Raw genomic sequence first — 12,694 nt, forward strand, 5'->3', positions numbered from 1 at the left:
TTGTCGAAGATATCCACTTCCATCAGAATATATCCTCATATCATATTGTTGTTGAAGTGTATAATGATCTGGTTCTGCTCACTTCACTCAGCATCAGTTCATGTAAGTCTCTTCAAGCTTCTCTGTATTCATCCTGCTCGTCATTTCTTAGAGAACGACAATATTCCATTACATTTATATACCATCAGGCTAAAGTAGTAACACTGCTGGATAAAAGGATATGCACAGTTTGATAACTATTTGAGCATAACTACTGGGCTTATATCCCAAAGAGATACTAAAAAAGGGAAAGGGACCTGTATGTGCCAAAATGTTTGTGGCAGCCCTGTTTGTAGTGGCTAGAAACTGGAAAATGAATGGATGCCCATCAATTGGAGAATGGTTGGGTAAACTGTGGTATATGAATGTTATGGAATATTTTGTTCTGTAAGAAATGACCAGCAGGATGAATACAGAGAAGCTTGGAGAGACTTAAATGAACTAATGCTAAGTGAAATGAGCAGAACCAAGAGATCATTATATACTTCAACAACAATACTGAGAGGATGTATTCTGATGGAAATGGATTTCCTCAGTTTCAATTGATCAATGATGGACAGAAGCAGCTACACCCAAAGAAAGAACACTGGGAAATGAATGTAAACTGTTTGCATTTTTGTTTTTCTTCCCAGGTCATTTTTACCTTCTGAATCCAATTCTTCCTGTGCAACAAGAGAACTGTTCAGTTCTGCACACATATGTGATGACCGCGTATTTAAAATCAACCAGAGTCAGGAATTCAGGTTAAGGGAAAATCTTCAATCTTTATTCTCTGTGGAGGTGAAGAAGGATAGGAGGTGAAGGGGGGTCAGAGGTGAAAGGGTGATAGCGATGTGAGCAGCTGCGACAAGATGCCAGCCAGCAGTCTCTCTCCGCCTCTCTTCCTGTCTCTCTGCCTCAATCCACCAAAATCATCATTTCCTATACAACACATCAGGACTTGCACAAAGAGTGGGCGGAGGCCATTCTTTCTCCAAGCATATATATTAATAGAGTATGGTCCAATTACTATTTAGCCTCACGTGCATGGGACCTCAGTGCATCAACTTGAGCTCCAGCCCATTACACACATATATTGTATCTAAGATATACTATGACATATTTAACATGTATAGAAATGCTTGGCATCTGAGGGAGGGGATGGAGGGAGGGAGGGGGAAAATCGGAACAGAAGTGAGTGCAAGGGATAATGTTGTAAAAAAATTATCCAGGCATGGGTTCGGTCAATAAAGTTATAATTATTTTAAAAAAATAATAACTTTTTGAGCATAGTTCCAAATTGTTCTCCAGAATAGCTGGATCCATTCACAACTCCACCAAAAATGCATCAGTATCTCAGTTTTCCTGCATCCCCTCCAGCATTCATCACTATCTTTTCCTGTCATTCTAGCCAATCTGAGAGGTGTGTAGTGGTATCTCAAAGTTGTCTTAATTTGCATTTCTCTGATTAATAATGACTTGGAGCATCTTTTCATATGGCTAGAAATAGAAATCCTCCTCCAAAAGTCTGAGATATAAACTATCCTATGTTCCTCTAATTTATTTATAATCTCGTTCTTTATACCTAAATCATGAACTTATTTTGATCTTACCTTGGTGTATGGTGTTAAGTGTGGGTCCATGCCTAGTTTCTGCCATACTAATTTCAAGTTTTCCCAACAGTTTTTGTCAAATAGCGAATTCTTATCCCAAAAGTTGGGATCTTTGGGTTTGTTGAACACTAGATTGCTATAGTTATTGACTATTTTGTCCTTTGAACCTACCCTATTCTACTGATCAACTAGTCTATTTCTTAGCCAATACCAAATAGTTTTGGTGACTGCTGCTTTATAATATAGTTTTAGATCAGGTATAGCTAGGCTGCCTTCATTTGATTTTTTTTTTCATTAGTTCCCTTGAAATTCTTGACATTTTGTTCTTCCATATGAATTTTGTTGTTATTTTTTCTAGGTCATTAAAATAGTTTCTTGGGAGTCTGATTGGTATAGCACTAAATAGATAGCACTAAATAAAAAGATACAATACTATTGTCATCTTTATTATATCCACTTGGCCTATGCAAGAGCACTTAATATTTTTCCAATTGTTTAAATCTGATTTTATTTGTGTGGAAAGTATTTTGTAGTTTTGCTCATACAATTCTTGACTTTCCTTTCGCAGATAGATTCCCAAATATTTTATGCTATCAACAGTTATTTTGAAAGGAATTTCGCTTTGTATCTCTTGCTGTTGGATTGCATTGGTGATGTATAAAAATGCTGAGGATTGATGTGGATTTATTTTGTATCCTGCAGTTTTGCTAAAGTTGTAGATTATTTCTAATAGCTTTTTAGTAGAATCTCTGGGGTTCTCTCAGCATACCATCATATCATCTGCAAAGAGTGATAATTTGGTTTCCTGATTACCTAATCTAATTCCTTTAATCTCTTTCTCAACTCTTTTTGCCAAAGCTAGTGTTGAATAGTAATGGTGATAGTGGGCAGTCTTGATTCACTCCTGATCTTATTGGGAATGTTTCCAGTTTATCCCCATTACATATGATGCTTACTGATGGTTTTAAATAGATGCTCTTTACTATTTTAAGGAAAAGTCCATTTATTCCTATACTCTCACGTGTTTTTATTAGGAATGGATGTTGGATTTTATCAAATGCTTTTTCTGCATCTATTGAGATGATCATATGTTTTTTGTTAATTTGGTTATTGATATAGTCAATTATGTTAATAGTTTTCCTAATATTGAACCAGCCCTACATTCCTAGTATAAATCTTACTTGGTCATAGTGTATTATCCTGGGGACCATTTTCTGTAATCTCTTGGCTAATATTTTATTTAAGATTTTTGTATCAATATTCATTAGAGAGATTGGTCTATAATTTTCTTTCTCTGTTTTCAACCTACCTGGTTTAGGTATCAGTACCATGTCTATGTCATAAAAGGAATTTGGTAGGACTCCTTCAATCTATTTTTTCAAATAGTTAATATAGCATTGGAGTTAATTGTTCTTAAAAAGTTTGATAGAATTCACATGTAAATCCATCTGATCCTGGGGATTTTTTTCTTAGCTATTAATAGCTTGTTCTGTTTCTTTTTCTAAAATGGTACTGTTTAACCAATTTACTTCTACCTCTGTTAATCTTGTCAAGCTATATTTTTGAAGGTATTCTTCATTACTAATTCTGTATTACTTGCCATCTTTTAATCCCTGCTTATGCTTTTCTTCTTTCCTTCCTCCTTACCCCTCTCCCCAGTATTAAACTTGTGAGCACCATTTGCCTCTTACAGCTCTCCCTTTTTAGGATCCCTCCTCCCACCTTAGAGTTCCTCCCTTTTTTTTACCCTTTATGTACTCTATCTTTAAATGAGTGGGATGACTTATCCAGACCCTCTTATCAAGCTTCCCTTTCCTTTTCCCATTTTTCTTCTGTCTTGTGAGAGCCTTTTAAATTTCTTCTATGAGAGTCTTGTGTGTTGGGGACCAGATCATATCCCCCTTTGGGGATTCATCTGCAGACAATCTGTTTTTAGTCTCCTCAGGATTTGAAGTCTGCTCTCTATCCATATAGAAGCTATCTATAGTTAGAGCCCGGTTTAATTTTTTGACAAAAAAGAATCAAAGAAAACAAACAAACAAAAAAAAAGTAAATGGGTTCTGCTTTTTGGGGAGTGTGATGCTACCAAGCTTCCTGTACAGACTATGGGAAGTAGCAATGAAGCAGTAGTGGAACAGCAATGACTGTGCTCCTGCACAGGGGCCATTCTCTAAAACTCTGAGAGCGTGCTGAGTCACTCCCAGTACTAGGTGAGTGTGATCATGTCCCAAGAGACCCCAGTGTTTTGGGAATGAAATATTTACCCCCTGTGTTTATAGTTTCTCTGCTGATCTACTGGCTTGCTGCCAGGCAAACAAGTTCACACTGGGTAAAGTTCTCCCCACAAGTTTTTCCACAGCTATGACTATACCCTGCCCCCTCAAGTCTGCTCAGTGTGAGCTGCCTGTTGTTCTCTCCCTGCCTGCCTGCATCTGTGCCTGATCTAAGCATCCCCACCTAGGAGGAAAAACAGACCTTTTCTGGCAAATTTCAAGGATATCTTCTATTGGTAATGTACTAGTGGGTTTTTTCAGTTAAGTACTAATTCCGAGGCCTTTTCATGAAAAAAAAAAAAAAAGTATTCTGAGGGCAAGAAGGAGCCTAGATAGATGTGTGTGTCCTCTCTTCCTTCTTGGCTGGAAGTCCTAAACCTACCTTTTTCTAAAGAAATTTGTGGGAAAAAAATTATGAATTCTTCACATAACAGAACTCCAACATTTGGTGCTTCTCCTAAGCATGGCATCAACTGGTGCTATATTATTTCCTACATCAGCCACAAACCATAGACACTGTTATCTGTTTAATTGCCTAAAGAAATAACTGTTTTTCTTTCCTAAGACTGGATTCTGACATTCATTAGCCTTTTCAGACAAGTGATGACTCTCTCTGACTCTTATTTACATGTAAGGAAATGAGCAGATAGGTGATGCAGTTGCTGGGAGCTAAAGTTTTTTTTATTACTACTTACCTTATAGATTATTGAGGAAAAAAAACTTTTTGAGAACTTTCAAGCTACATAAGAATTGTTTGATGTGAGATTGGAGAAAGCCTAGCAGGGACATGGGGTTTTTCTAGAGGGAGTATCCAAGCTCTTTCAGAGATGAAATATTAATTCTGAAAAAGAGAAGGACATGTAAAGCAAAGAAAGCTTTTAAAAGTTTTTCTTTTACAGAAAGAGTCCTGTATGTGCAAAAATGTTTGTGGTAGTCTTCTTTGTAGTGGCCAGAAACTGGGAAACTGAGGGGATGCCCATCAATTGGAGAATGGCCGAATAAATTGTGGTATATGAATATTATGGAATATTATTGTTCGGTAAGAAATGACCAACAGGATGATTTCAAAAAGGCCTGGAGAGACTTACATGAACTGATGCTGAGTGAAATGAGCAGGACCAGGAGATCATTATATACTTCAACAACAATATTATATGATGATCAATTCTGATGGACCTGGCCATCTTCAGCAATGAGATGAACTAAATCAGTTCCAATGGAACAGAAATGAATTGAACCAGCTACACTCAGCGAAAGAACTCTGGGATATGACTATGAACCATTACATAGAATTCCCAATCCCCATATTTTTGTCCACTTGCATTTTTTATTTCCTTCACAGGCTAATTGTACACTATTTCAGAGTCCAATTTTTTTTGTACAGCAAAATAACTGTTTGGACATGTGTACTTATTTTGTATTTAATTTATACTTTAACATACTTAACATGTATTGGTCAACCTGCCATCTGGGAGAGGGGGTGAGAGGAAGGAGGGGGAAAATTGGAACAAAAGGTTAGGTAATTGTCAATGCTATAAAATTACCCATGCGTATAACTTCTAAATAAAAAGCTATAATAAAAAATTTTTTTCTTTTTCTCATCTTCCTTTCTAGCAGATCTGAGGCATCTGAAATAATCTTCTATGGCCTTTAGAAGCAAAGCAAAACTTCTCTGGCATTAGAAAATATGCTTCCAGGTGATTTGAGGAGAAGCCATTCTTCCAAAGTCAGGTTTGGCCTTGTTTATTTTTTTTTCCTTCTTCATCTTTTCCTTTATAATCTGTTTGGTGCAAGGAAACAAAATAATTTTGGTGTGTAAGCTATTGCTTGGAAGTAGAACAGGATTCTGTCTTATAAACAACAGTATCTGCCAGAGCCCCACAGCCAGGAATCTCTGGCTCTGTTTCAAAAATCTCTCTTCAGGCTGGTCAGTGATTACTGAGGAGCAGATTGTCATCCTGAGCAAGTCTGCGTGACAGGTCAGAGAAGAAGAGCCACACAGGCTTGCCTCTGGGAAGTGTCTATCCCTGCCTTCTTTGTGGGCAAGCTTTTAAAAATTCTCAAGCCCCTCACTATCCTCAGAAAACTAGTGAATAAAGAAGAGTTCTCACTGAAAAGGACACAGAGCTCACCACTTTTATTTCTGCAGCAGCTTATCCCCAAGGTGATCAGCCTACTTTCCCCCTTGTAAAACCCTGGAGTATTTAAGGGAGCACTATCCCCTACACCCCAAAGCAACCTTACTAGCATAAACCTTCTCTAATCTAAATCTAATCCTCCTTAAACCTCATCTGACCCATGCTTCTAAAAGTACTGACAGCACTAAAGGCTACAATATTTGTTTGTCCCCAAGTCTTTCATGATGTCCTTGTGTCACAGAAATAAGAGGAGAAAGTTTCAGCTGACACCTATTCTGATTTGCTAAATAACAGGGTTGTCAAGACCACAGGAGGCCCAGTGTTTGATATCAAAATGTTTATATACTCCTACTTTAAATTAAGAATGTAGCATCTAAAGAAAATAGGTTTTAGGCATGATTGAATGTCAGGCCAAGTTGTTCATTAGCCAGTGGCAGATCTGGATTTCCTAGTCCCCTTTTCCTGGACCCAGCAGCTATTCCACACCACTTTGGCCTGTATAACAACTTGTCCCAGAGGAAGTAAGCAGGAATAAAGTATACAGCTGTCATGCCTTGCACATATCATAGACAGGGCATTAGATTTAGTCCATGGCCACTTTCCATTGTTGATCCTCTTGCTCTTCAGAGGTCATTTTCTGTAACAAGGAAAGATTGTTTGTTTTTCTTGTTTGACTTTCTTTTCATCCTGGATAAAAGGTACCCCTTTATATTCCTGGATTCTTGTTGTCATATCACTAAATATTAGCATTTTAGGATCATAGTTTGAGAACTAGAAAGAACCCTAGAAACTATTTCATTCAGACCCCCACTTTACAATATAAACCAAGAGGGTAGCATGGATGCCAAAAAAGACTAACATAATCTTAGGTTACATTAACAGAAGTATGATTTCAGAATGATGCAAGGGATTTCAGTAGTGGTTAAGAAACAAGGAAATGATGACTATTGTTTATTACTGCTGACTTATTCTGGAAATCATTGCAATATAGATTTATAGAAGCATGAGACTTTAAGCTGCCAAGAGACAGATCTTAGCCAATTGGACCTCTCATTTTAGAGAGGAAACTGAGTTTTAAAGAGTGAAGAAATTTGCTGAAAGTAGGAAGTATCAAAGCTTTCTAATTTCAAATCCAGTCTTTTTCTAAAACTAGTATGAGAGACATTCAGAAACACTGAGGAAGTCAAAGAGAATAATACACTATACCTCTAACCTCTAACATACAAAAATAACATAACACAATATCCTACTATACTTTGCATTAATCAGATTATATTTTTAATGTTGAATTCTGGGTATCAATTTTTTTTAGAAGGAACATTGATAAACAAGAATATCTCCAATGGAAGGTAATCACTGAAAGATCTAGAAGCCATGTTATTTGAAAAAAGCCTGAAGGATTTGGGACTGTTTTTGCTAGAGAAGATGTAGAAAGAGTTGTCTGTCTTCAAATAGTTTAACGAGATTATGTAGGGGCTGTTAACTTGGAATTCTTGAACTTTTCATTATCCTTATTTTCTTGCTAACTCTTTTCCTGTTTCATTATATATGTGGTTTCATTAGTAATTCTATGCACTTATTTTATATAAAAAACATGAAGAGGTCCATAGGTTTAATAAGACAGCCAAAGTAGACCAGAATCATTATTATTACTCTAAGCCATCCATATTACTACCAATTCATGGAAGTTTGAAGGAGGCACAAAAGTCCTTTTTTTTTTGTTTCTTTCTTTCTTTCTTTTTTTTGCTGAGGCAATTGGGGTAAAGTGACTTCCCCAGGATTACACAGCTAAGAAGTGTTAAGTGTCTGAGACCAAATTTGAACTCAGGTCCTCCTGACTTAAGGGCTAGTGCTCTATTTACTGCACCATCTAGCTGCCCAAAATGTTTATCCAAGATGGTTATAGTAAAATTCAATGAGCTTTCCAAGGGCTGTTAGATTCTGAGCAATATGTTTATAATTTACCTTGGGTTTTTTTTATGAATTATTAATCTGATCTCTTTCAAAGCTATGTGGCCATCACAGTGTTTCAGGAATTGCAACATTTTAGAACCTCTTTGCTTTGAAGTCCTTGAAGAACATACTTCATGTTGCTGACAGACACCTTTTGTATGTTTTGTATGTCATTTGATATTGATCTTCAAAGGGTTATTGAACAAAGCCATCTGTGTAATAGCACCTATCATAGAACCTTTGCTGGAAAAGAGATTCTAAGGTAGAATTTCATTCTTTTGAATCAAATGTGTTTTTGAAATCAATAAATAATAGACACAATGGAAGTTATATTTTAAGCAAATTCTCAATGAGTTGTATGACTGTGAAGATGTGGTTTGGTATAGAAAATTATCATGTTTTTGTGAAACATACCTTCAATGCATATATAGATTATTCTTATAAATATTTGATAGAGATGAGACAATAGTTATACAGGTCAGTAGTTACAAATGTTTTAATACCTCTTTTTTAGGTAATGATATCTCCCATGATCATTTCCATCCTTTCCCCTCCACCTTTAAGATGTTTTGGAAATTGATCCCTTTGTACCTTCAAAACTTTTCATTTGCAGTATGTAATTTATTATTTATTGAAAGAGAGAATGAGAGTGATAGAAAGAGAGAGTTCCTGATCTCAGTTCTTAAATAACATCACTAGTTGTTTTCATGGTACAGTGAATGACAAGATATGATAGAGTCCAAATGTTTCCATTAGCATTCTAGATGAGGACTTAGTATTCTTGCATTATTCAACAATAGGTCTCCAGCCAGGTTACAATTGGTCATTGTTTGGGCCCTGATTGACTCAGAGTGAATGTATTTTGGCCAGAAATCCTGAGGGTCTTCCTCTATCAGATTAGATTTTTCCTTTCACTCATAAAAGAGGTTATTTTTTTGTCTCAATTCTTACCTAGTCTTACTCACTAAATGGTGTTACTTCAGTCAAACTGGGACCTGTTAAAGATTTAGCTTAAAAAGACCAAGATCTCCCACTGCATCCAGGGCTATTTATCACCAATTGTCCTGAGCTATATCTTACCATTGGACCCAGATGGCTCCAGAGGATAAAGTGAGGCTGGTGACTTTGTATAGTCCTTCCTCATTTTTTTTTTCAATAATTATAACTTTTTATTGACAGAACCCATGCCTGGGTAATTTTTTACAACATTATCCCTTGCACTCACTTCTGGTTCCAACTTTTCCCCTCTTTCCTTCTACCCCCTCCTCCAATGGCAAGCAGTCCTATACATGTTAAATACGTCACAGTATATCCTAGATACAATATATGTGTGCAGAACTGAACAGTTCTCTTGTTGTACAGGGAGAATTGGATTCAGAAAGTAAAAATAACCTGGGAAGAAAAACAAAAATGCAAACAGTTTACATTCATTTCCCAGTGTTCTTTCTTTAGGTGTAGCTGCTTCTGTCCATCCTTCATCAATTGAAACTGAGTTAGATCTTCTCTTTGTCAAAGAAATCCACTTCCATCAGAATACATCCTCATACAGTATCGTTGTTGAAGTAAATAATGATCTCCTGGTTCTGCTCATTTCACTTAGCATCAGTTCATGTAAGTCTCTCCAAGCCTGCTAGTCATTTCTTACAGAAAATAATATTCCAAAACATTCATATACCACAATTTACCCAACCATTCTCCAATTGATGGGCATCCATTCATTTTCCAGCTTTTAGCCACTACAAACAGGGCTGCCACAGACATTTTGGCACATACAGGTCCCTTTCCCTTCTTTAAGATTTCTTTGGGATGTAAGCCCAGTAGTAACACTGCTGGATCAAAGGATATGGACAGTTTGATAACTTTTTGGGCATAGTTCCAAATCATTCTCCAGAATGGCTGGATGTGTTCACAATTCCACCAACAATGTTAGTGTCCCTGTTTTCCCACAATCCTCTCCAACATTCTGCATTACTTTTCCCTGTCATTCTAGCCAATCTGACAGGTGTGTAGTGGTATCTCAGAGTTGTTTTAATTTGCATTTCTCTGATTTATAATGACTTGGAGCATCTTTTCATATGGCTAGAGATAGTTTCAATTTCTTCATCTGAGAACTGTCTGTTCATATTCCTTGATCATTTATCAATTGGAGGCTTGATTTCTTATAGAGTCAATTCTCTTTATATTTTGGAAATGAGGCCTTTATCAAAACCTTTGACTGTAAAAATGTTTTCCCAGTTTATTGCTTCTCTTCTAATTTTGTCTGCATTAGTTTTGTTTGTACAAAAACTTTTCAATTTAATATAATCAAAATTTTCTATTTTGTAATCAATAATGATTTCTAGTTCTTCTTTGATCATAAATTCCTTGCTCTTCCACAGGTCTGAGAGGTAAACTATCCTATGCTTTTCCAATTTATTTATAATCTCATTCTTTATGCCTAAGTCATGAACCCATTTTGACCTTATCTTGATGTACAGTGTTAAGTGTGGGTCAATGCCTAGTTTCTGCCATACTAACTTCCAATTTTCCCAGCAATTTTTGTGAAATAGTGAGTTCTTATCCTCAAAACTGGGGTCTTTGGGTTTGTCAAACACTAGATTGCTATAGTTATTGACTATTTTGTCCTATGAATCTAACCTATTCCACTGATCAACTAGTCTATTTCTTAGCAAATACCAAATGGATTTGGTGACCGCTGCTTTATGATATAATTTTAGATCTGGTACAGCTAAGGCACCTTCATTTGAATTTTTTTTCATTAATTCCCTTGAAATTCTTGACCTTTTGTTTTTCCATATGAACTTTGTTGTTATTTTTTCTAGATCAAGTAAAATAGTTTTTTGGGAGTCTGACTGGTATTGTGTTAAATAAATAGATTAGTTTAGGTAATATTGCCATCTTTATTATATTTGCTCACCCAGATGCAGTAAAATAGTTTTTTGGGAGTCTGACTGGTATTGTGTTAAATAAATAGATTAGTTTAGGTAATATTGCCATCTTTATTATATTTGCTCACCCAATCCAAGAGCATTTAATATTTTTCCAGTTGGTTAGATCAGATTTAATTTATGTGGAAAGTGTTTTGTAGTTTTGCTCATAAAGTTTTTGATTTTCCCTTGGCAGATAGAGTCCTAAATATTTTATACTATCAGTAGTTACTTTAAATGGAGAATTAAGGATTAACAAGAACAAGAGAAGGCTACTTCAGAGACTCAAATATCAAAAATTCATATCTGGATGAGCAATAGGATCCAAGATAGACCAGGAAAATTGCAGTGTCTTGTATTCATAGTGCTCAAGTGAGATTTTTAAACTCTATCATTCTTGGCCAAGAAGACCAGGTTTCTAATGAATTCACTTTGGTTGGGGATCTCTTGCCTCTTCTGCTGCTTTCACTATCTTGGTGAGCAATCATGGAACCTCTGTGGCAACTAGAAATTTGTATTTTCTTTGAGAATGTCAGCCAAATATTCAGTTACAGGCTTTTCAAAATTTCTGAAAAGAAAAAATGAGAATATTCCTTATCTATGGCAAAATATTGAACACCAGTTCCATGGTAATTTAATTTTTTAAATTAGTATTTTATTTTTTCCAAACACACTCAAAGATAGGTTTCAACATTTACTTCAGCAAAACTTTGTGTTTCAAATTTTTCTCCTGTTGGAGTCCTGCTCCTGTAGTGAGATGAAGAGTGTGATAACCAGGAGGCCAGGAAAAAGAATTCAGTTAGAATTCTTCAGTTTTTATTGATCAGGATCACAAATATATATACCTTAAATGCTTATAGGTTTGATACAAAGTACACTATTAAAATTCTTACAGCCTAACAAAATCCACTATGATGTAAATGATTAAACCCCTTAAGCCCCAAATGTTGGTTACTTAGAGATATAAATAGTTGAGATACGCATCAATGTAAAATTTATTATACCATTATTTAAGGTACCCTTTTCCCAAATGCTTTTAATCTCTTTGTGGACATTCTTTCCTCTCCTAAGTTAAAAGATTTATCTTTAGTCTGTTGAGTAGTGTTTGCATTTTGTTTCACTCACTAAAATCCCAATTTATAGTATTACTAACCCTATCTCTGCTATTAAAAAAGAAAAGAAATGTTGATGACCCAAGTTACGATAAGATTTAAGACCTGGAATGGATTCTTACCTTCTGGCTCTTTACAAATTCCATTTTCTTATTTAAAAGATGAAGTCTATGGACTAAGTTTAATTCTTGTTTTAACTCATTATCCATATTAATCTGTTCTTTAAAGGCTTGTAATATATTTTTGCTAGTCTATTTGCAAAATGAGCAGTTTGAACAGATTCTGTAAGAGCTATAGATGAAACAAATTATGTGATAATTGATATAGCTGCTAGAATTCCAATAGTAAGTAGCCCAACAGATTTCTTCTTCCTCTTGCTAATGTCTTCTAACCTTTTTTAAAATATTATCCCAAGTTTGTTTACCTGCTGTCCTATACCAGTTATGCTTAATTGAGGTTGATACCATTATATAGGATGGATGTTCAAAAACAACTATAGATAGTGAATCAGTAGTAAGACACTGATCTATAATACAATTGTAACATTTTACAATAAATCCTCCTGGCACATTCCTGATTTGAATCCCTGTACCATTTTTAGAAATGGTATCTGTAGTGAGAAACATCTGTGGATATTCTAAACATACTTTTATAGTATAC

This window comes from Sarcophilus harrisii, chromosome 1 (assembly GCF_902635505.1).
Source record: "Sarcophilus harrisii chromosome 1, mSarHar1.11, whole genome shotgun sequence".
Taxonomy (NCBI): domain Eukaryota; kingdom Metazoa; phylum Chordata; class Mammalia; order Dasyuromorphia; family Dasyuridae; genus Sarcophilus; species Sarcophilus harrisii.